At 40.9% G+C, this 21,829-nt stretch overlaps 1 protein-coding gene across 5 annotated transcripts in view; it reads right to left on the bottom strand.

Annotated features, from left to right (window-relative positions):
- LOC138630100 (1-phosphatidylinositol 4,5-bisphosphate phosphodiesterase beta-4-like) overlaps window positions 1-20,080 on the bottom strand; it is a 60,620-nt gene extending 40,540 nt beyond the window's left edge. For 2 of the 5 annotated variants that reach the window (XM_069714220.1, XM_069714225.1), the window contains exons 1-3: window positions 18,149-18,473; window positions 15,302-15,347; window positions 3,011-3,077 (exon numbers count right to left, since the gene is read on the bottom strand). The gene's annotated coding sequence lies outside the window, so the exon portion shown is untranslated. Of the gene's footprint in view, window positions 1-3,010; window positions 3,078-15,301; window positions 15,348-18,148; window positions 18,474-20,060 lie in introns of those variants that run through there. The other 3 variants (XM_069714221.1, XM_069714224.1, XM_069714223.1) reach the window with 3 other exon arrangements.
- Between the last annotated feature and the right edge of the window lie 1,749 nt (window positions 20,081-21,829).

Below are 21,829 nucleotides of genomic sequence, written 5' to 3'. Positions count from 1 at the left end.
CACAACCAGAATCTAACTCAAGGCTGAGTCTAATCTTGGCATCTTAATGTTTCTCTTGGAGATGAAGGTAGGTGCCGAGCAATCCTTCAAAAGCCTGTTAATTTGGGAGTGAGGTTAGGTAACTGGCCTTTGCGAAGGGATGCCTGCAGAGTAAAAATACCAAATTATTCCAAAACGACCACGTTACATCACAGACACTGTGCTGCGCTTCTCACTACTGCGTCGTGTGTGTGTGATGGTCTCATTTAGACCAGATTAGGAGGTCGGAGGTTCAGTTTGCCCAGTTACACATACACTGCAGAGGGGGCCATCTACGCCAGGTTTACCCAAATATGGTCAAAAATACCAAGGAAACACATAGGCACAACATATTCTGGTTGACCTATGAGAAGTGCAAGAGAATCCTGCAAATTTCATCTGATTTAATTTTCCTCAGATAAACTCAAGCCTGTTAGACTTTATGGAGAATGTAAGAAGCTGTTTGTGAAGGCTACTGCAAAACATCAGCATACGGAGCCAGGGACAATACATGAGGGGGATTAAGATGTTCCACATAAATGGGTACTTAAAAGTAGACATTCAGTTTGGGTAGTGCTGTTACATCTGAAATGTTTGCCAAAAGGAAGCCCTCCGCCTGCTTTCTTTACTGCCACCCATTAGAAAGGGTTACACATGGATATGAAAAACAACCGAGCGAGAGAAATTGTGTAATAAACAGAAGCTCGAAGGTCTGAAACAAGGAGAATTGGACAGGGGATAGGAGGTGGTAAAAAAATATGGGACTTCTTCCATTGCCCAAATAAGTACCTATTAAAAGAGAATTTGTGCCCTGCTGAGCTGCCGATAAGGCAGCCAGGAGAAAGAAGCTGTAGAAATAGAACATGTCCATATAGAGAGGGGAGCTGTGGAGAGAGGGAGCAGGAAGGGGCAGGGGGTTAAATGCCTCTCCAGAATGTGAGCTTTCCACTGGCGTAAACTGAGTGAAAAGAGTCCCCGAGTCCCTGCTGACTGACAGCCCGGGGGGCTACTGCGAGCATGATTGAGCAGAAGCGGCTGAACTATTGCCCGACAAAATACAGATTTGAAATTAGTTACACAGTCAAGTGCCATGTTTACTAATGTTTGAAAACAATAATGATGAGAGGCTGGAGATTTTGCTTCTTAACCCTTGTGTTTTCCTTGGATCAAAATGACCCGCAGCTGTGTTCAACTAAGTTCTATTTTATTTTCATATTTTTTTGGGATCATTGGTGACAGGGAGACTGTGAGGGTTTCTTTAAAGAATAATGACCAATGATCCCAAAAAATATAAAAATAGAGAAATAAAATAGAACTTGATTGAACACAGCTGTGAGTCATTTTGACCCGAGGACAACACGAGGGTTAACTCGAATCAGCATGTCTTTTCCCCGGTTACGGTGAGTTTTTGACAACTAGACTGATGGAGGGAGAAAAAAAAAAAAGACAAGCGACAGAAAGAGGAAAACCTCTCTGGACAAACAAACACCCCACAGATGTTGCTCTTCTCTGACACCACTGGTCTCCATAGCAACTCTTCTGGCCAGTAATAGCCTCTAGCTCGCCTGGCTACAGCGGCGTCATGCAGACGCACACACAAATGGGCAAATTTCAGCCTGTGAATGGGATCCCGGTGTGTATTTATAGAGACACAGGGACTCACTGGTGCACCCAGCCCTGCCACTCCCTCAGGCACACAACTGTAAACGGCGACCATCCAACCCTATCATTAAGACCCATCCCCCCTCCCTCCCACCAAACACACACACACACACACACACACACACACACACACACACACACACACACACACACACACACACACACACACACACACACACACACACACACACACACACACACAAACAGATCCAGCAAGTCCCTCGATTCTAGTAAATGAGGTCCGTAATTGGCGATAGGAGATAGCTGAGAACTACACTGTACATTAAAGCTGGCTTGTGTTGATGCTTTCCTGGGAATGTGTAAAAAAAGTTGAACTTCCTGTTGAATATTAATATATACTTTCATTTGAACATTTCTTTCAATTTTGCAAGGCAACATCATGAATACAGAAGGTACAGCAGCTTCGTGTAAACACTACTTGTGTTTACACATTCAGATTCAACAGGTGTTGCAGGGTTGGTTATTTTCCAAACATATTATTCACATATTATTGTGTTGTTTTCATCACTTCTATGTAGGAGCTGCCTCTGCGAATGAAAGAAAATGTGTTTATCTTATATTTGTAGATTTATGTATGCCAAGAATTGTCTGAAGTCCTCAACATATTTGAAATACTTTGTTACTCTGTTTTCTGCTTAATAAAAACATAAAAATCAAATGGTGTTGAGCTGACATACAACAGACATGAAGCTCCTGTACGGCCAGCTTGCATTTCAGTGAGAAGGTTAACGTTATGTCTTCTTCGATATTACTATTTTCACAGAGATGTAAAAATGGCTATTTGTACCATAATTAGATCTGTGAAGCAGCTCTGTGACCAAAATCTGTCCAGATTTTTTAGATAGTGATGTGAAATATTACCTGAGGAAAATACACTTTTACCCAAATGACGGAACAGGTTTTTTTTCTGCTTAATCTCTTGAAATTTGGATCCTTATTTCAGGACATCATAATTTGTTCCTTTGTTTCACAAATTCAGTTATGTATTAATCACACAGATTTCTGACTGTATGATGGCAACATCAAGTATTGTCTGTTGAGCTGTACCTGTATCTGTCCCAAGTGGAAAAACAAAACCAATTGACTACTAATACCCATTATTCTCATCTTAAGTATGTTTACCGTATGCCTACCACGTTGTGTTATGTCATGTGTTATAAACTTTACAGAAATCCTTTCCATGTACATTAACATTAAATGATGCTGTTTAGTAATGGTGACGTCAATTTGCAGCAAAATGGTGACTACGTAAAAGATTGAAAAACACAGAAAGACTCTGCACTGTATCGGCGAGTGTGAGCGTACTTACCAGGTGACAGACAGAGGGACAGAAATCCAAGGGGAGGGGAAACACTGGAAGATAGCACTGGACCACTCTGAAAAAGAGAGGAAGCAAAAGGGAGAGAGATAAAATAGAAATTAGTTGGGTGTAAATTGCAGATATCTGATACACTTAAGTAATGTTACAGATGCTTGTGATGCCTTCAGGGGACACACTGACACACAAAAGGACGCACGCACGCACGTCCATACACAAGCCTTCGCATGCACAATACACACCGGGGTGTAATCACTCGCTCCCCGTAATGCTCCTCATCCTATTTGGCTAGTGCAGAATTTTAATCATTCCTCTGGCTTCTGATAAATAAACTTTTAATAGGAAGCCGCTTCCCTTAAGAAATGCTGCCTTCGTCAGAGAGAGGTGGAAATGAGCTGGCACATTAGACAAACTGCATCACCTCCACATCTGCTCTGCTGTAGCTTGTTGAGTGGCAAGTACGTCAGGGGGACTATGAAGAGGCTGCTCGAAGCTTCAGATGTAAATGTAAAGAACAGATTGGGTCAAAGGGACAGACAGATGGACAGACAGTGTGAAGGAGTGAAACGGGAACAAAACTATACATGGAGAAGAGGATAATCCTCCTCTTGGCGAGGTGAATATCGTTACGTCTGCGGCGAAGACAAGACAAATGTCTCAACGTTTCCTGTACTTAGCGGGGACTGTGACTCTGCTTGTGTCTCTCCTCACCTCATCATCACAGCTCCATCTCGCTTTGCACAGAGCGGGACAGGAACAGGGCTGTTTCTTTATACAATCACTTTGAAAGATAAACTTTGCCAGAGAAGTGTAGACAGCAGCAGGAAAGATTTCAACAACTAAGTGAGGAAAACGTGCTGCTCGGCAGATTGTAATTTGCATCTGTCCATTTACAAATGTGGGCCAATATAGTGAGAATATTAAACATAAAAAGCAAATCATTGAGGCTAAGTGATGATAGGAAATTATGAAACTGTAACGTCAAACAAAGGAGGATTATTAATGGGGCTATGCATAATATTTAATGAACAGGATTATGAATGAAACAGCTATGCGAGTAGCCCATGTGAACCACAAGGATTGTTTTGGAATATTATATGACAGACTTTCCCAGAAGAAAAATTACTTTATGAAGGAATTAATCAAAATAATAAATTGGCATTGATCCTGCAGCATCTATTATGTCTTCAGTCATCTGCTTCCTGTCTCTGTCTCTCTCTCGGTGGGCACCAAAAAAGGGAAGCCATGTCATATATGCAGAGACAAATATTCATGTCCTGCTGAGTAATTTGGTAAGAGGACAACAGCAGGATGTATACAGAGAACAGTGTAAGAATGATGATCCTCCAGCCGTCAAAACAAGAGCAAACAAGCCTCAGGGATGGAAAATAAAGCAGCAAATTTCAGAGAATGATTTGTTTTGAGATGCTGCCAAGTGAATATATTGGTATGAGCCACATTACACAATATCAATTGTATTTATTTTAAAAGTAAGTTTTCTTCACTTTTCAACCCAGACATACCGAACTGGATCTTAAAACTGCTACCATGGAAACTCCAGCAAGCACTGCAGCTACAACGGTCCAGCAATGAATACGCAATATCAAACAAGGGTGGATGTACTTCGCTACCTGAAAGGCTCTCTCCTGCCCTTTCTCTGTGTGTGTATGTGTGTGTGTGTGTGTGTGTGTGTGTGTGTGTGTGTGTGTGTGTGTGTGTGTGTGTGTGTGTGTGTGTGTGTGTGTGTGTGTGTGTGTGTGTGTGTGTGTGTGTGTGTGTGTGTGTGTGTAGTACGTGTGTGTTTTTGGAAGGTGCTATTCCAAGCAACATTCAGCGGTGCTGTAATAATTCCTTTGATTAGGGCAACAGGTAATCTCACCCCCGCCTGCCACCAGATTTAAACGGTGTAAACAGTGGCAGCTCTACCATTCATCACTCAACAAATGACAGCTCTACGGGGGAAACACACGGGGGTGCTGATTAAAAGGACAGCAGTGTTAACACAGCCAACCACACACACTCCCGCAGGTATTATAAGATGGGATACGGCAGGGGAAATGACATTATCCATGTTACCTGGAATAGCTCAAAAATAACACACGTGAATATAAATATCAACACATACAGATGAGAAATATGGTTAAAAAAAGAAAGAAAAGAAGAGTGACATTAGTTGTAAAGTTGCATGGTGCCCTTTAAAAATAAACGTGTTTATCTTCATACGTTAAAAAAAAAAAAAAAAAAAAAAAGACAGGGAGGGTGACAGCCTCCAAAATATCTTATAAACTGGTTTTAAGTGAAGAGAATGACTCGACAGTTTAAGTACGAATGGCATATGTCACCGCCTCAGGAATTCGACCCAACCCAAAGCCTGACACGCAGCTCTCTGTGGGGCTCGCTGTTGGCTGCTTTGCTGCCATGAACAGCACCTGTCAGGACAATGAGAAGATAAGTCTTATTGTGTCAGCTCTGTAACTCTTCAATATGGCTTTTTTTGAGAGTCACTGTGAAGGCTCATCAAACAACAGTAACTCTCTGACCAGGCGAGCACTCTGAGAAAACCCCTCCCCCCTGTTCAGCATGCAGCTGCGTCCCACAGGGCAGCAGGGTTTTCTAAGAAGGTTGAAGTCGGGTTAACAGACTGGAAACTGCAGGATAAATATCTGGACAAACAGGAGCACTGAAATTACTCAACTACATGAATGAAATTTGGTGTTTTCTAGTGTCCATGTAACGGTATGAAAATGTATACCCTTCTTGTGTCTGTACAGCAATGATGCTGCTGTCAGGGAAGTTAGTTATCTTGCCCTTGTGCAAAAGTCATAAACTTTGCCTTCCCGCTCCTCTTAATTTCACAAATTAATAAATTTCATCTTCTTTGTCTAATCTGCATGCAAAACAAAGCATAACGGTGACATGCTGTGATATTATGTGGGCCTATGTCATTTCCTGTTGTCACTGAGGTAAGTTACGCTCTCCCAATTTCCAGTCTTTGTGCTAAACTGACCGACAGCTGACAATAGCTCCTTAAAGTATTCAATAGTGCATGAATCAAGACTACTTTAAGCTGCTTTCCCAAAATGTCAAATTATTATTTATTTTTTAAAATGTAACTATATGTTTAAAATGTTGACAGCTTATCACAGATTTGTATGTTTGATCTGTTGTGGTTAAGGTTATAAGCTAAGCAAGTTTCCCAAAAAAACAACAAATACACCAAAGTCAGATAAATCCATGTTGCCCAGACCACTGCTTTCGGACAGCTTTTGCATAATCTGCAGCCGAGTCCACTCCAGACTTTGGGAAGAGGTTTGGGTGTTCACTATCTACGAAAAATACAGGTATGTCCTATTATCTGCAGTTAATTAGTAACACGGTTTTAATATTATGAAACACTTAGCGATGCATCACATTCTAAAATCAACATTAGGAGCTATGAGCTCATGAATGAATCATAGAACCAGACATGTGGAGCTCCTCTGCATTTCAATTTGTGCCAAAATGTTCTGTTCTGTTCTGTTCTGACTAGAGTGAAGCTCATATTTTATACAAACCACAATTTTTTTTTAATGTCCTTTTAAAGTGTAACAAAATGTTTGGTGACAAAAGAGAACCTTAACATATCAAAGAATTTCTGGAATGTTATTTTATTATTATTTTTTTTTAACCAAGTCTTTATGTCTCTCCTATGGAGCTTTATAAGTGTCTCCTATGGAGCACTAGTAGGTGAATCAATGTCGAGCTCAGTCTCTGGTATTAAAGTGTGACGTGAACTCTGACAGATTATCATCCATGCTAGCACCATTTATTCTCACATTATTCCTGCCAACATGGTGGTGTAAACAAAATGAGTCATGATACGCCTAGAGCTCGATGAAGTATTTATGATTTTTGTTTTTGTTTTTCATTGATTCCTTGACATATTGTGTATGAAACTACAAACCAACCAAACCAACAGGCACTCGCTTGAATGAAATGAATACCTTGAAACATCAGTTTCTCTTACTGACTTCTCAGTCGAGCGTGGGTGAAATTGAAATAGGAGGGAAAGACAAAAGGAGAGGCTCCCTGAGAGAGGCAGAGAACAATGGAGGGAGAGATAAAGAGTCAGACACAGAGAGATGCACAGGCACCAAAACATTTCACATACACTTTGACTTTTCAATTTTATCTTTTCTTTGTGATGCTGTCAGAAGCCAGCTCCCTGAGGGCCGAAGAGAGAGAGAGAGAGAGAGAGGGAGGCAGCCAGAGAGAATAAATCCAGGCAGAGAAAAAGGTGAGAGGGAGGATTTTCTCTGCTTAGTGAGTCAGACACAACACAGAGAGAGCATCACTCCCTTTGCCGCGGAGAATGATGGACGACTGTCTTTAGAACGAAATGAGGTCTGGGTCTCTATGCACAGGCACATCACACACGGGGAGAGCAGTTCTCCCCTTCCACCATTGTGCTGGCTAATTAGTGGATTACATTAGGAGGGACCAACGACAGTAAGGCCATTCAACCTCGGCTAATACTAGATAGCCATTATACAGCATAATTTGTGCTGGTATGACATGGAATACTGCAGGGATGAGGTCTCTGTACAGAGCCGCAAACTGGCAGCACTTCAATGTTTGGCAAGTTTCACACATAGAATCTGTAACATTGGCTTAATCTGTCCAAATAAAGCGATTTTAGCTTTCAATCTTAGATCTTTACCACATAAATAGTCAAAAATGATTCAACTCAAACATGATCAAATCATTGCAGATGGAACAGTAATTCATTCACACCTGATATTTAGCTTGGGTATGTGAGGGAGAATGGCAGTGCTGTAAATCAGAGGTGAGGTGGGAAGAAATAATCTAGGGAAAGGAGATTCACTCTTTTAATCTCTATTCAATACTGTATTTAAATTATGGTTCTTTATATTTCCTAGGAGTGTAATATAGTTTTCTATTGTGGTGGACAAGTTAACTACGACTCTCAAGTGACATTGCACCAAGAAATATCCAATTACTCAGCTGAAGGTTCTGTCATGTGTGCAGCTAATGGTTAGCCTGGCTTCATTCGCCCATTGCTCACAGCCTCAGTTCTTGCTGTGCTTATAGTCTGGAAACCATGTTCACATTAATGTTTCAGTCACTCTGAAGGCGAACCAATGATTGAAGTGTGATAATGTTAAATAATGTTAAAGTCCAGCGTTTGTTTTGATATGTAGTTCTAACAATGGCCTCGGTGGTGTCTCGATGAAGCGATATGAACATTTGTAGAAATGCAAGCAAATATCAAGGAATTGAAGTCGGAGCAGGGCGGCACCCCCCGGGACCCTGTTCAGGATAAAGCGGGTATAGATAATAGATGGATGGATGGATGGATGAAGTCGGAGCAAGAAAAATGTCTGAAAATAATTATAGAAAAATAGTCTGCAATGGCCGTTTATCCAACATGGCGTTGCTCTCTGCTCACATTAGGGTAGAGTCTCTGTTGTTTACAGCTTGGTGAGCGCACAACAAATGTCATATGGTGGTCAATGCTGATTGGATAAAGGCTGCTTGTAAAATTAAGCAATCCTCAATTGGATCGTGGCCAGAGCCAATAGATTCATGCAGACAATCTGGATCTGGTAATATCACACTAGGTAATGAGGCACATTTGCTAATAATTTGGGCACCCCTGGTTCAATTTATATTTTAATTTCTGAGCCAGCTTTGATTAATTTACACAACTATGGTACCCTATTTTGCTTTGCACATTCCTGATTCTTGCCTCTGATGAGCTTCTTCTTCATGACAACGGGGGCTGATGCTCATGGATATTGCAGTATTAAGAGCCATCCCAAAATGTTGGATAAAACATCATCTGAAGTTTAAATAGTTAAAACTGGTGGTCCTAATGTAATATGACCTTTACATTGTCTAGGAGAGCCTTGTGTTTCAATGTTATGCAACAATAACAATATTATTGAAAGAAAAAACTGAAATGCGAATGCAGACAAGAGAGAGAAATCACTTCTGGAAGCAGACGCCAGTCCCACTTCACAAATGTATTAATTTTCTATTCATTAAGTTTTACTGGCAACAGTAGACTCAGTCATTTCTGCACTGGATTCAAATTGCCACACACAAGGATCCACCAGCAACAAGGTATGCATCCAGTATGGAAATGTTTTTAATTGATCTCATCAAAATCAGCCTCACCGTTTACCGTTCACTCTGGCACAGTCGTATCAGTGCCTGTATTAAGTTATTGCTATCGCCAACCAAACTTACTGCGGCTAGTTTAAGTACATTATGTACAGTTTATGTACATAAACTCATGTTAATGTTTCCAAACTGTTCTGATGTTGTGCAAAAAAAAAAAAAAACCGTTAGCAGATTGCGGTTGCAATTATTTTTGACTGACTATTCAATTATGAAAACATGCGCTTGTTTGGCTCTGCTGTAAAAAGAGAGATTTTATATTTGACAAAGCAGGTGCTTGTGGAGTACCTGAAGTGTTAAACTGAACTCGCTCTTAGCACAGTAAACAAGCGTGTCACCAAATCAACCAATACTGCAGTTCCAGGGATTCTAACTTGTTGGATATTCATACTCTAAGACGTTCTTTGTTGGGAGGAAGATTTAAGGATGGGGACGGAGGATTCTTACGATTATGGTGACTTTAAAATAAGAATAAATAAGATGTTTATAGGTTGATCTAATATGATGTTGACCATATTAGATTTCTTTTGAAGAAAATAATTCAAATCTGAAACTAAAATATAAAATACTTCACATAATGAAGTGCTGAAAGGGCCCTTGGGGAATGGAAATAACTTTAATTCCTTCCAGTGTTTTGTATTACAATAAAACCACTTGTAAAATGGTTCTTCTCATTGTTAATTCAAACTGTGGCAACTTAACAGATAATTAAGTTAATGTCCTCATCAGGAGGACTTTCATAAACAAAATGAATGAGTTTCTTTTAACTGAGCCAGGGAAAATAAACTTTCTTGTGAAACTGCCTCTCTGCGAAAAAACTAAAACTATTGTGTTTCGTGTCTGGCCATTTCAGAACTGTCAGTCACATTTATTTCAGTCTTTGTTTTACATTCTTTCACTTCACTGCTTTCTACGAGACCTGATGGGATCTCTCAAGTTGCATACGGTGTAAAACTTACAGTCACTAATGGGACGCTTTTCAGAATAAAGTGCAGCTTACAAAAATCTGTATATATATTTGCTATACATCTAATTTCTTATTTTGTAATATAGTATAATAGTGTTACTTCAGAAAAAAGTGGCAAAGGAAGATTATGTGCTTTGATTGTGACAGTTGTCTAAACTTTACATTACTTCCACAGGTTGTTATGATAGCCATGTAATAGATTTTTGTGCCAAACCCAGAGGTTTGTTTAAATGACGTGAGAAGTGGCTCGTGAAAAATGGATCCGGCCCAATGACAAATATCTGGCAGTGGTTATATTGTGTTATATTGTGTGTTTAAAATTTGCTTGTATCCTTACCTACACTTTTTTTTTTTATCTTAGTCGTAAACTATAAAGAACTCCAGACAAAAACGCCATTAAAATCCACTTTGTCTTTCAAAACATTAAACAAATGAAGACATAAATTTGGCCCATATTAAATATTTCATGCTGTTCCACTCTGGGATTTCTGCATAAAACCAGGCATTCCCTTGCAGCCATTAGATTATACAAGTCAATAAGAAAAAAAAGAGACAATTGTGCCATGCTCTGTGTTCTGTATTTCAACCTAGCTGAGCATGACAAGTGATAAGCTCAGCTGTTAAATGTTACATAATTGCTTGGACTTGTTATCTTGTACAGTAGTTGCCTGATTAAAGATGCTCTTCTGGCACATACAACACACACTCACACACTCATGTTTCCATCACTTCCATTTACTTCCTGAAGACTTATCCTGAACTTAAACATTCACACTAACCATGAGCATAACTACGATCTGCCTTCACTCAACCTAAACATATTTATGTCCCCACAGCATAATTAATTACAACTGCACATAAAGACAAACACACACACACACACACACACACACACACACACACACACCATCTCTCTCTCCTTTTCTAGACAGACAAGAGGAGCGCTGTAGAAAAAAGAAGAGGCAACATTCCTGCTGTTTATCTAGTCATCTGATCTGGCCAGCGAGTCATGTGTTGGAGCTGTGTTAAGAGACTTGGCAGGATGCTTAAGGCTAACTCTAGCCTAATGTATTCTGCTATGTATTCACAATCTTAACTTTTACAGTGCTCTCTATCTCTATAAATGAGTCATTTCCCCACCAGAAACACACAAATGCTGCGGTTCTTTTTTTTTTTTACAAAAACACAGACAGAAGTTACTCAAGATTTGCAGCTTGCTGGTTTTATGATGCTGGAAACATGCTTTATCTGATAATTTTCTCCCCCCCCTCTGTCTACCCCAAATCATAACTTGCACAACATCTGTCATTATCAGGCAACCTGTTTGATGTGACTTGATTTGTGAAAGGGATAATAAACATAAATGTCGATCGAGAGGTCTCTTAATTTCGCACCTCAAATATTGACTGTGATAATTGCAGTAATTTTGCTGACTTCAATGATCCTCGCCAGTGTGTTGTAAAGCTGTGTTCTCTCTATTATAGGCTGGGCTGGGTAATAATAGCAATCCAGGAGAGGATGGCACAAAATCAAGTTTTGCATTCTGGAGCAAAGGTCGACAGTTTAATTGGAAGTGCAAATTGCGTTCACATGTATCCCCAAAGTGGATTGAGCCATGGGTAAAGTGAATGCGCACATTGCAAGCGTGAGTACATTTAACAGACGAGAGGGGAAGGTTGATTCCAAAGTATTTTTAGACCCACGCGTGGAGCTAAGCTACAATCATTATCACTGAAGAGTTGTTTTTACTCCCCGACGCCTCTTTCACTCAAACTCAGATACTCCTGCCGCCTGCTACTGAATCAGCTATAAGCCTAACGCTGCCAATTTTTTGTTAGGAAAGAGTAAATATTGACTTGATGACTGCAGCTCCCATCTGTTGATGAGAGAGGAAGTGTCGCCTTCTCTTTCTGTCCGCTTTGTGTGTGTGTGTGTGTGTGTGTGTGTGTGTGTGTGTGTGTGTGTGTGTGTGTGTGTGTGTGTGTGTGTGTGTGTGTGTGTGTGTGTGTGAAAAACTCTCTCTCTCTCTCTCTCTCTCTGCTGCTGGCTGAGAGTCTGCAGAGAATACCCCCATCATTACATTCACCCTCAAGCCACACTTACCCTTGTAGTGAAGACACATGCTCTCATCATTGATCTTTCTCTTTCTTTCTTTAAGCAGCAAGCAGCGCTCCCACGTATCTTTATAATCTACAAGAGCCGGACCAGTAAAGGTTGAGGCCCGGTTTCAATCAGCTCTCCTGTATTAGAAACCGAGACTGACGAAGTGGAGTTGAGTGGTTGATCAGTGCAAAGACCAGAGGGTGATGCTGGGATTTACTCAGCCTTTTAGTGGTGTCAGGGGCAAGTAGAGCTCAACATCCATGATGATAAAGTGGTTCAGTGGTTAGAAGGTGCACAACCTGAATGACCTTGTTAGTTATACCTGATCTTTAAAGTTCTTTGAACAGAAAGCATAAACGAGGCCTGAGCCAAGAAGTAGACATTTGCATTTTTATCATTCCTAGTCCTACAAACGTGAGTAGCAATAGTAAGACTACTTTTGATAGCAATAAAGCAATATTCTTGACACAAAACTTGTAATATTCAAAAATAAAATGTTGGAAATATTCAAACCATCTCCCTTCTTTCACTCGTTATACGACAAAACAAGCTGCTTCAACATGTTTTGGTAAGAGGGACTACTCTCTTCCTACAAGTGGATTACATTTGAAGATGTAGTTCCTTTGAAAGCAACACTTCCTCTGCCTTAGTGCAGCCTCAAGTGACTGTCACATCCATATTTGAAATGAATGTCAAGGTCTGAAAACGCAGCTGAGGGTAGGACAGGGTTTCAGGGTGCTGGATCTATGCAAACATTTGCAATGGGAATTTAGGTGTGCTGGCTCTGCTGCTGCTGACTCTGCTTCTGGTTCAGGAAATCCTGATGTTTGACTCCTGCTGCTGCTGTAGTGTTGGAGTTTTCACTGTTTGTAAGGATCTGGTTTTTTATTTTTTATATGAAAGAACATCCATGATTCTTTTCTACAAAGAGGTGTGAATTTAGTCAGAAATGCTCGTTTACATAAATACATTTTGACAGACATTCTTATTGGTCAAAGGATTTCTATCAAATCCAATCCAACCAAAATTGGCAATTTAAGGTTTGCATCATTTTATAATCGTTTTGAAAGCTGGTAGTTAATATTTAAACTGTGCAAATGCACCTTAACATGAGCATGAACATGAATATAGGATCACAAAACTTTGACGGTTGACCCATGTTGGTTGCATTTTATTGCCCATTGTTTTCTAGGAAAACTGTGTTACCTTCTGTCATATCTCATGCCGCTTATGCTAAATTGGTCTCATGCTGTTGACAACCACTAAAGAATTTGGGGTCAATAAAATGCACCCGTGATCTGATAATGTGAAATGTCACAAAGACTTTGCTGTACACATTTGATTTGATCAGTGACATTTCGTGAACCATTGAAGTTTTTCCTTCTTCAAAAGTCCAGGTTGGGTGCATGGTGCAACACAACAGTGGAATTGGGTGCAGGAGACTCCTGTTCAGTTTCCCTTTCCAAGCACGAGTCAGGACAGTTTTTACAAGAGCAGTTTACAGTCGCCTTGACAATGATGGTTGCATAACTTAAAGGAAGTAGCAACTTTTGATTTACGGTTCCAACCAGGAGTTGGGATAGTTATTTCTAAACCACATTACCATGACAACAAAGGTTGCACATATTTAAGGAAATCTTAACTTTAACGCACAACACACACAACACGGTTCAAGTCATCATTTTTCATTTTTATCATTCATTTTAATAGAACTGACATTTCAAGAGAATGCAAAATTATAGATATGTAGATCTGTAAAAAATAGAGTGTGAAACTTTTTTTTATGGAGTATGTGATGCTAATACTTTAAAATGTTTAAGTCTTTTTCTCCTTGTCTCCTTAATTGTTGCCATTCTGCCAGGGCTTTTACCATTGTATTGATAGATTGCTCATCATAGAAATAACTTAATGTTATTTCCTGGATTAAAGCTTTTAAATTAGACTCATGTTTCCAAACTAATCCTATCCTCTTTTGTTAACGAGAGAGCTCGGATTTCTTCAAAACAAAAACTCCACCCAAACTGCATTTTAATATGGTTTTTCTATTATTTGCCCCGTTATGCTCACAGGGTACTTGCCATTAAACGAACATACATCATTTAGGAGTAATGGAAATGTATGCCTCTCTTTTATCAAAGTAAAGCTTGAAGCATATGAAAATTAATCAGGCACAGCCAACAGACAACTCTCATGCAACACATTACATTATTAATGCAGATTACATCATTAATACAGAACATATTATGGAGAGCAATCCAATCTCGGCTCCATTACAGTGTCAAGCTTGGCACAAGGGAGCGAACAGCAGCAGCAGCCACGCAACCCTCTTATCAATGAGTAATGTCTGGCCATGGATCGGCCAACGCTGCGCATCAGTCTTGTATGAAAGATGCTTTGAAAAATTAGACCTCTTGCCTTCATCATTCAGTACAAACCCAATAAAATGTCCACTGTTTCCAGTACTCAGTGCAGATTGTTTGCAATGTTGAGTGCTTTAGAGGAAATAGCATCTGTATTTGTCTAATGAGGCTCAAAGACAAAGTAACAACAAGGAAAAATAAGAGGTGGATATCTGCGCTCAATGGTAGATAGCCAGAACATTCATATCTTTCCTTGTTTTATTGTGGACTGCTGATTTTAAGTTTCTACATTGTTGTTTGTACATTCAGAAACACATTAGATTAAACACTGAGATACAGACATTATATAACTTGTCAGGCAGACCTGCAGGCAGGATCTGTTCATATACATTATGCATACGTTTTAATCAACTGCTTTAATGCAGGCTAGGTTATTAATATGCAATCGTGAACCACATGCTTTGGAAAGAAGAAACTAATATTAAAGGGGTTGCCTGTGTTACAATACATTCTAGGAAAAGATCCTCTTCAATAATTGCTACCAGATGGTTTTTAGCCAGCAAAGCTGTTCGCCAGAGCCGAAACACAACTGATTAAAAAAATAACATAAGTAAAAGAAATGTGTGTTGCTGCAGTGATCACTGGCAGCGAACAAGCCCAAAAACTCACCAGTTCAGCATCAATAACGTTCAGCGGGAGAAGCTCATGTCTCGGTCTGTAGAGACAAAAAAGGACATACGTAAGAAGGGGAGAAAATTTCATAGATCACAAAGGCCTGAATCTGGACTTATTTGGCTGAGATCTAAAACTGTAATACAGCAGGAAGAGCAGGAGCTGAGATAGAACCACACAGAGAGATGAGCACATACCACAACTCCCCTGCCAAGGAAAACATAAAGGCCAGACATGTTGAGGCCTGTGATTCAATATATTTCCAAAAATGCTATGATAACACTAGGTCCTGTCAGTTGGTGTGCCAGGCTTCTTGTCTGCTGAACTATCAATCCATCTGGTTGTCGGAGCTTCCACGTTCACAGATCTCTTTGTGAGGTGTTAAAATATCCATGAGGACGACAGGCAACTTTGTCAAGGCTGCTGTGAGCGGAAGCTGCACTATGATTGCTCCATTAGGATATAAGTGGAGAAAGGTGAGCTAATCCAGTTGAAGAGAGGAAATTAGTGAGGGAGCACAGTCAGCCTTTCAAAATAAATATATAAATGAAGCAATCATGATGTAGAATAAACTGCCAAGGGATGGATTCCAACTTTAGTCCAGCTCGAATAAACCTCCCAGCAAATCGATATGATGTTGGCAAGTCTACCACTGTAAATACATACTGAGAAAAAGACGTTTGGGACCTGACCCGACATATGCACTCATGCTCACCACAGAAATGAAAACATCCACAAAGGCAATACTGAGTAATGTGTGCCTTTAGACACAATTCAAAGCCTAATCACACTGCAACATGGTCACATTTGGAAACTTGAAACTGTAAAAACAATGCTAGGCTTCACAATAACAACTACTACTACCACTATAACATGGAAAAGTCGCTTTTCGTTCTTCGAATCAGTAAAACTAGTATTAATGGGTAAATAGTATTGATTACACCACAGCATTTGCAAAAAAATAATAGGGATTATCATTAAAACTCTGATCATGCAGCCATGCGATAGCACTGCAGTGTTCGGTGCTTCCTAAAAAAAAAATGAACCTCTCTCAGGCTGAACACTGATTGTACTAAAGACGTAACACTTGCAATGTCATCTGCTCCAAAAAAAAAAAAAAAAGAAAATAATAAAACACCTGCATGCCCTCACTTAGCCTTTAAGCTTCTTAGTCCACCTCTATTCATCAAAATGCTTCACAGTATGGGTTTAAGCCACAGGTAAGGGATTGTTATTGTGCGAGAGGGTAATGTTTTCCTCTGTAATCACCACTGAAACGTTTACGTGACGAGTCGGAGCAGAATTAGTTTTTCTTTACATAATACGATGGCGTATTTCGGTGGCGATCTTTCACGGGCAGCAGAGGACACAGTTAGGAAGGAGAGTATATTTACAGTGCACGATAACACACCTGCACCGCAGCTTACAAGAAGGAAAATATTGTTCCTCTGCAAATAAGCCTCGTGCCTCATAATGTAGAAAGATAGAACGGGTTGATGAGAACAGGTGGACGAGCTGATGCAACATGTCTGTCTGCACCGTCTACATCCATTCGTTAATTCATTTTAGGGGTGCAAAGCCAGGTGGAAAAAAAAAAAAAACACATTATGGGCTATTTGTACTGCAAATAGGCCTACAGACTTATCCACAAGTTACTCCTCAACAAATATCACTCTACCTCCTGGGTGTGTTTAATGAAACGGGTGTTGAACAGTGAAACCGCCTGTCTGACTCTGCATCTGCACTGGCATCAAAGAAAAACGCCCAAAAAAGATTTTCCTTTCAATAAAAAAAAAATGATTTCACTCCCATACAGAAGACTGGCATTGATTTAACCTCGAGACAATGTCAGTACATCAACACTGAAATCTCATGCAACGCAGGTGGAACCAAACCAGAAAATCCAAACAGAATTTTGGTAGATGACACACCAGAAATCACTGAATCAAACACTGACCTGTGAAAGACAAATTGGAAACGCAAAACTATTCTCGCAAGAAACTAGTAATTTGTAGTTGCCCCGACGGTGAAGCAATGACACCTTGCAGTGTGGGACGGACGCATGGCAGCTGCAGCTCCCACATTCACTAAAACTACCCGACGAGCATCTGCAAACTGTGGATGCACCAGACCGACAAATTGAATAACACACACACACAAAAAAGGTGTAAATATTAGAAGAAGAAGAGGAGGAGGAAAAACAACAACAACCCGGGTATGTTGTTTACTCTGCTGACTTGTATGGCCACTGTTGCAGGGTGCACCGTGCTTGTCATCGGCCGGCTGGCTTTCTGCTCTGTCCCGCTGCAGCTAGCTCCCACCGGCTAGCCTCCCAGCACCTGGAAACATCAATAACCACCGCGTTTTCATCAAGTTTCCAAGCCGCGGCGGCTCTCTGTGTCGTGTCCTATTTTACCGGGAAGAGAAGCCGCGGCGCCGAGCAAAGCGAGACTCGATTCGATATCAAAACTGATTCAGGTCCCATTTTTTTTTTGGTTTTTTTTTTTTTGTGGGTTTTTTTTGTTGTTTTTGTTTAATGCGTCTCGCTAGCTAGCTAGCAAAAGCTACTGTCTCCAGCTGTGTGTGTGTGTGTGTGAGACAGACAGTGAGACAGACAGTGAGACAGAGAGGACGTCTGAATGATGCGAGCAGGATTTGGGAGTTTTAAATAACGGTTCCCAGCATCCGTCTAGCAGCTAAACTAACACCGTAAATTCAACCCGGTCTGGTGCGCGTTTAACGGAGCAGCCAAGCGCGGTGTCTCCCTCTCTCTCTCTCTCTTGGATGTTCCGCGGGCGGCTGTGAGAGACATTTCACGAAAGCTTAAATGTTTTGTTGTCTTACGTGATTTCGGCCGGCGGAGGTTCGGGACGGGTTTTAATCCGACGGCGGAAAGAAACGATGCTTTTGCAGAGTCCGCGGCGGGGGTGGGGGAGGGCGGGGAGGGGGGTCACGGTTTCTCTGCGCGTCTTCCAGCTGCTGCTGCTGCTGCTGCTGCTCTCGCTCTCTTATCCCGTCTCCCTCCCGACCGTCTGCTCTGTCTCCCTCCTGCCGGAGTGTCCCGGTGCTCTTTGTACCACTCGCCCTCCAGTGGAGAATGAGCGGCCCTGATGCGCTTTGACGGAGGAGCCCCACTTCAGCGAAACAGCGCGCGCTCCCCGCCGCCGCCGCCGCCGCCTAATAATGCGTGTGCGTGCGTGCGTGCGCGCGCGCGGCTCTGTGTGTATTATGAGCGTGTGCGCAAACGGGTTGAATGAGCGAGCCTTGGGTTGACAAAGTGAGTCATCCAGCAGAACCAGATCCAGCTCCTCCTCCTCCTCCTCCTCCTCCCCCCTCTCTGCTCTAAACAGCTGACTGCTGTAGCCGCCATGCGTTGATGAAGACAAACAGTGCCTTCTCTCCTCCCTTTGTAAAGACGCACTGATGTTGCTCTGTAAAGAAGCTACTGTGTGATGGACTCTGTTTATGGAACTTTATTTTCTCAATAACATGACTTCATGTATTGAAGTGTTTTTTTTTTTGTTTGTTTGTTTTTTTCCCCATGTTTTTACATTACCAAATAGCTGCCAATCCTTTTTTTCAGTTTACACAAATCTTTACGACATTATTTAATAACCAAAAAAATATGTTAACCAGACTCAAGTCAGTTATGTGAACACAACGCCTTCCTCTAAAGTATTTCAGATCTCTCATGGGATGGCAGAAATTTATTTTACGTATTTTATTTTATTGCCATGTAACTTTTACTGTGATAGAAATCAGCTACTAGATAGGCACATAAAATAATACTGACAGTGTAAACAAGATACCGCCTCTGGTTAGCTGTAGCTGAGTGAAATCCACCCTCTTCCTTCAGTAATGGTTAAGAATGATAATTTTAAAAGACATTTCCTGCAATGTATTATTGTGGTCCTAATTCAGAGCACTGGCAGGAACACATTAGAAAAGAATGGTCAAAATGGATGCAGGGCAGGCAGCGATATCCTGACTCTAATACCCAACACAATATAACTCTAGTGGCATCTTAGGCTTTAGAACGCTCTTGCAGAGCCACAGAAGACACTGTTCAACTATTATCACAGGCAGTGTGGTACCCCTGAGACTCGTTAACTAATACTCGTGTGTCAAATCAGTGAACTCTCTTTTAAAAATCAATCAGTGCACGATGAATGTGGTTCCTGAAAACTGTGAAAACAATACAAAAGCAACTACAGCTACTGTAACTTAAGGGGGGGGGGCAGGGGGGATACAATAGTGTGTTTCTGAGTTTAGGGTTTAAAGTATGTGATAAAAGGCTGGTGAGGAAAACCCTGCAAAGCAAGGGCACTGTGCCTTTCATCATTCCTCGAAAGGGGCCTTTTTTTTTTTTTTTTTTCAGGACATGGTCTATAGGTCTAACGTGGGTAGGGATAATATTAGAATTACAATCAGAATTTGATCAGAGATAGATTAAGGTTAGGTTTAGTAGTAACATTACATTCTTAAATTCAGGATTAAGGTTGGATTATGACACTTGAGGCAAAGCGGAGAGGGCTAGGATTAGATTTAGGGGCCAAGGATTGAAAGTAGTCCATGAATATCAAAAAGTGCAAAGCTCTCTCACATTTCTCTATGTGCTTATGTGTCTATCTGTGTGTGTGTGTGTGTGTGTGTGTGTGTGTGTGTGTGTGTGTGTGTGTGTGTGTGTGTGTGTGTGTGTGTGTGTGTGTGTGTGTGTGTGTGTGTGTGTGTGTGTGTGTGTGTGTGCTCAGTGTACCTTTCAGGCAGCATCCTGTGGTCCTCTCCTCTTCTGCTGTGCGGGTGTGCCTCGTTAAAGCCCAGTTACAGGACACCTCCTCCTCATCCCCGGAGCAGATGGACAGAGACAGGGCGATAATATTCCTGGGAGTTTAGAGGGGCGTTACTGTTTATATAACACAGAGAATCTTATTAAAAAGCTGCTCTCCTTCGGTCCTGAACTCCGGGTTAATTAGCTCACTTCCTGGTTGCCGGCATGCACGCAGGCCTCTGAATGGTCACGGTGGTTGTTATGGGCGACTGGGCTCGTCTTATCTCCTGTTGCCTGTTGGGATTCTGCTAAGGAGCCGCGACTGAGAAGGAAACAGTGTCTACGTGGTCTGGAAAACACACACTCACACCAGCAGGAGCAGCACACATATGTTAGAGGCAGCTGACAATTCACCCGCAGAAGAACATGGATACAAACAATGAGCACAGACATACAAAGATTGAGCAGACTTTAGGCACATGCCAGCAACACTCACACAATATGCAACAGGCTTTTCTTTTTGAAAATGTGTTATCACAGGGCACTTTCAAAGCAGAGTGGTTAGATATTACTGTGGCAACACACTTGTTTCACACAGTAATAGTCCTTTCCACAGTCTGTTATGAAAAAACGGCAATGATTCATTTGACTTTTTAGGCATAGGAAAATTCCAAATGGATGGGTGCATAACACAAACGCGACCACAAACATGTACATGCATGTGACCGCACTGTACACCGTCCCTTGTTTAGTCACTGCACAAATAGATTTGCACAAAAGTTCACAGCAACTGCCATCAGAGCAAATTTGCACGATTCACAAGTGTTGTCCTCGGATATAAAATGCCTACAATTCTGTTTGATTTCAGTGCTTCTCAGTCTTCAAGTGGTGACCAGCTATTCATTCATGGAGGTGTTTCTCTTTGGGTTATTTCAGAGATATTGTTACCAAGGAGATAACAGGAAGTATGTCATCAAGGCTTCCCCCTGTTCTTGAATGTAACATATATGTCATACAGGCACTTACATAGGACATGAACGCCCAGTCGCCCCACAGAAGCTGACAAATAAGCTCTGTAGCTGGTTTCAGATCAGTTTCATGTGCGTTCTTAAAACATACTGGCACCATGTTGTCATATTCAACACAATTTTTCAGCACCATTTTTTTTTATCTAGTCTTTGCTGTAGTATAAAGACTGTGGTTTAATATCAAAATCACGGAAAATAACAAAGCATGACAAGACAATGACGACTAACACACTTTAAGGCAAACACAACACACAATTAAGTACTGAATAACAAAAATGAATGAGGAAGTATTTCAAAACTAAAATCAAAAGGGCGATACAATGATGTATGCAATGGTAAAATATATCACATACATAGACATACAACACAATATTAGGTTTAACCAATGATAAATCAAAACACACACAACTCCACTCCTGCAAAGTACAATAATAGCCACATTTATTTTAATTACAAGCAAGTTCCCTTTACACTATATTTTTTTTCTCAACTTCATGTTTTTGTCCTTTATGTCATACATACATTTACATTTCCAGAGTGAATACACTTAATTTGATGAGAAGAGGGGGGGGGGGGGGGTTGAGGGGGGGCTGTTAAATAAAGTGGTTCAAAACATAGAATCAAACTGTCTCTGTTTTCATGAGACACATGTCAAATACTGCTCATCACAAGCATTACTCAGTAGTGGTACTGTACTAAAAAAGTGCACACGGTCTATTCAATACCAGA

Source organism: Brachyistius frenatus, unplaced genomic scaffold (genome assembly GCF_029030835.1).
Source record: "Brachyistius frenatus isolate BFR_SWC_R1_liver_20210118 unplaced genomic scaffold, ASM2903083v1 Contig_128, whole genome shotgun sequence".
Lineage (NCBI taxonomy): Eukaryota > Metazoa > Chordata > Actinopteri > Embiotocidae > Brachyistius > Brachyistius frenatus.
This window is presented reverse-complemented; position numbering and strand designations above follow the sequence as displayed.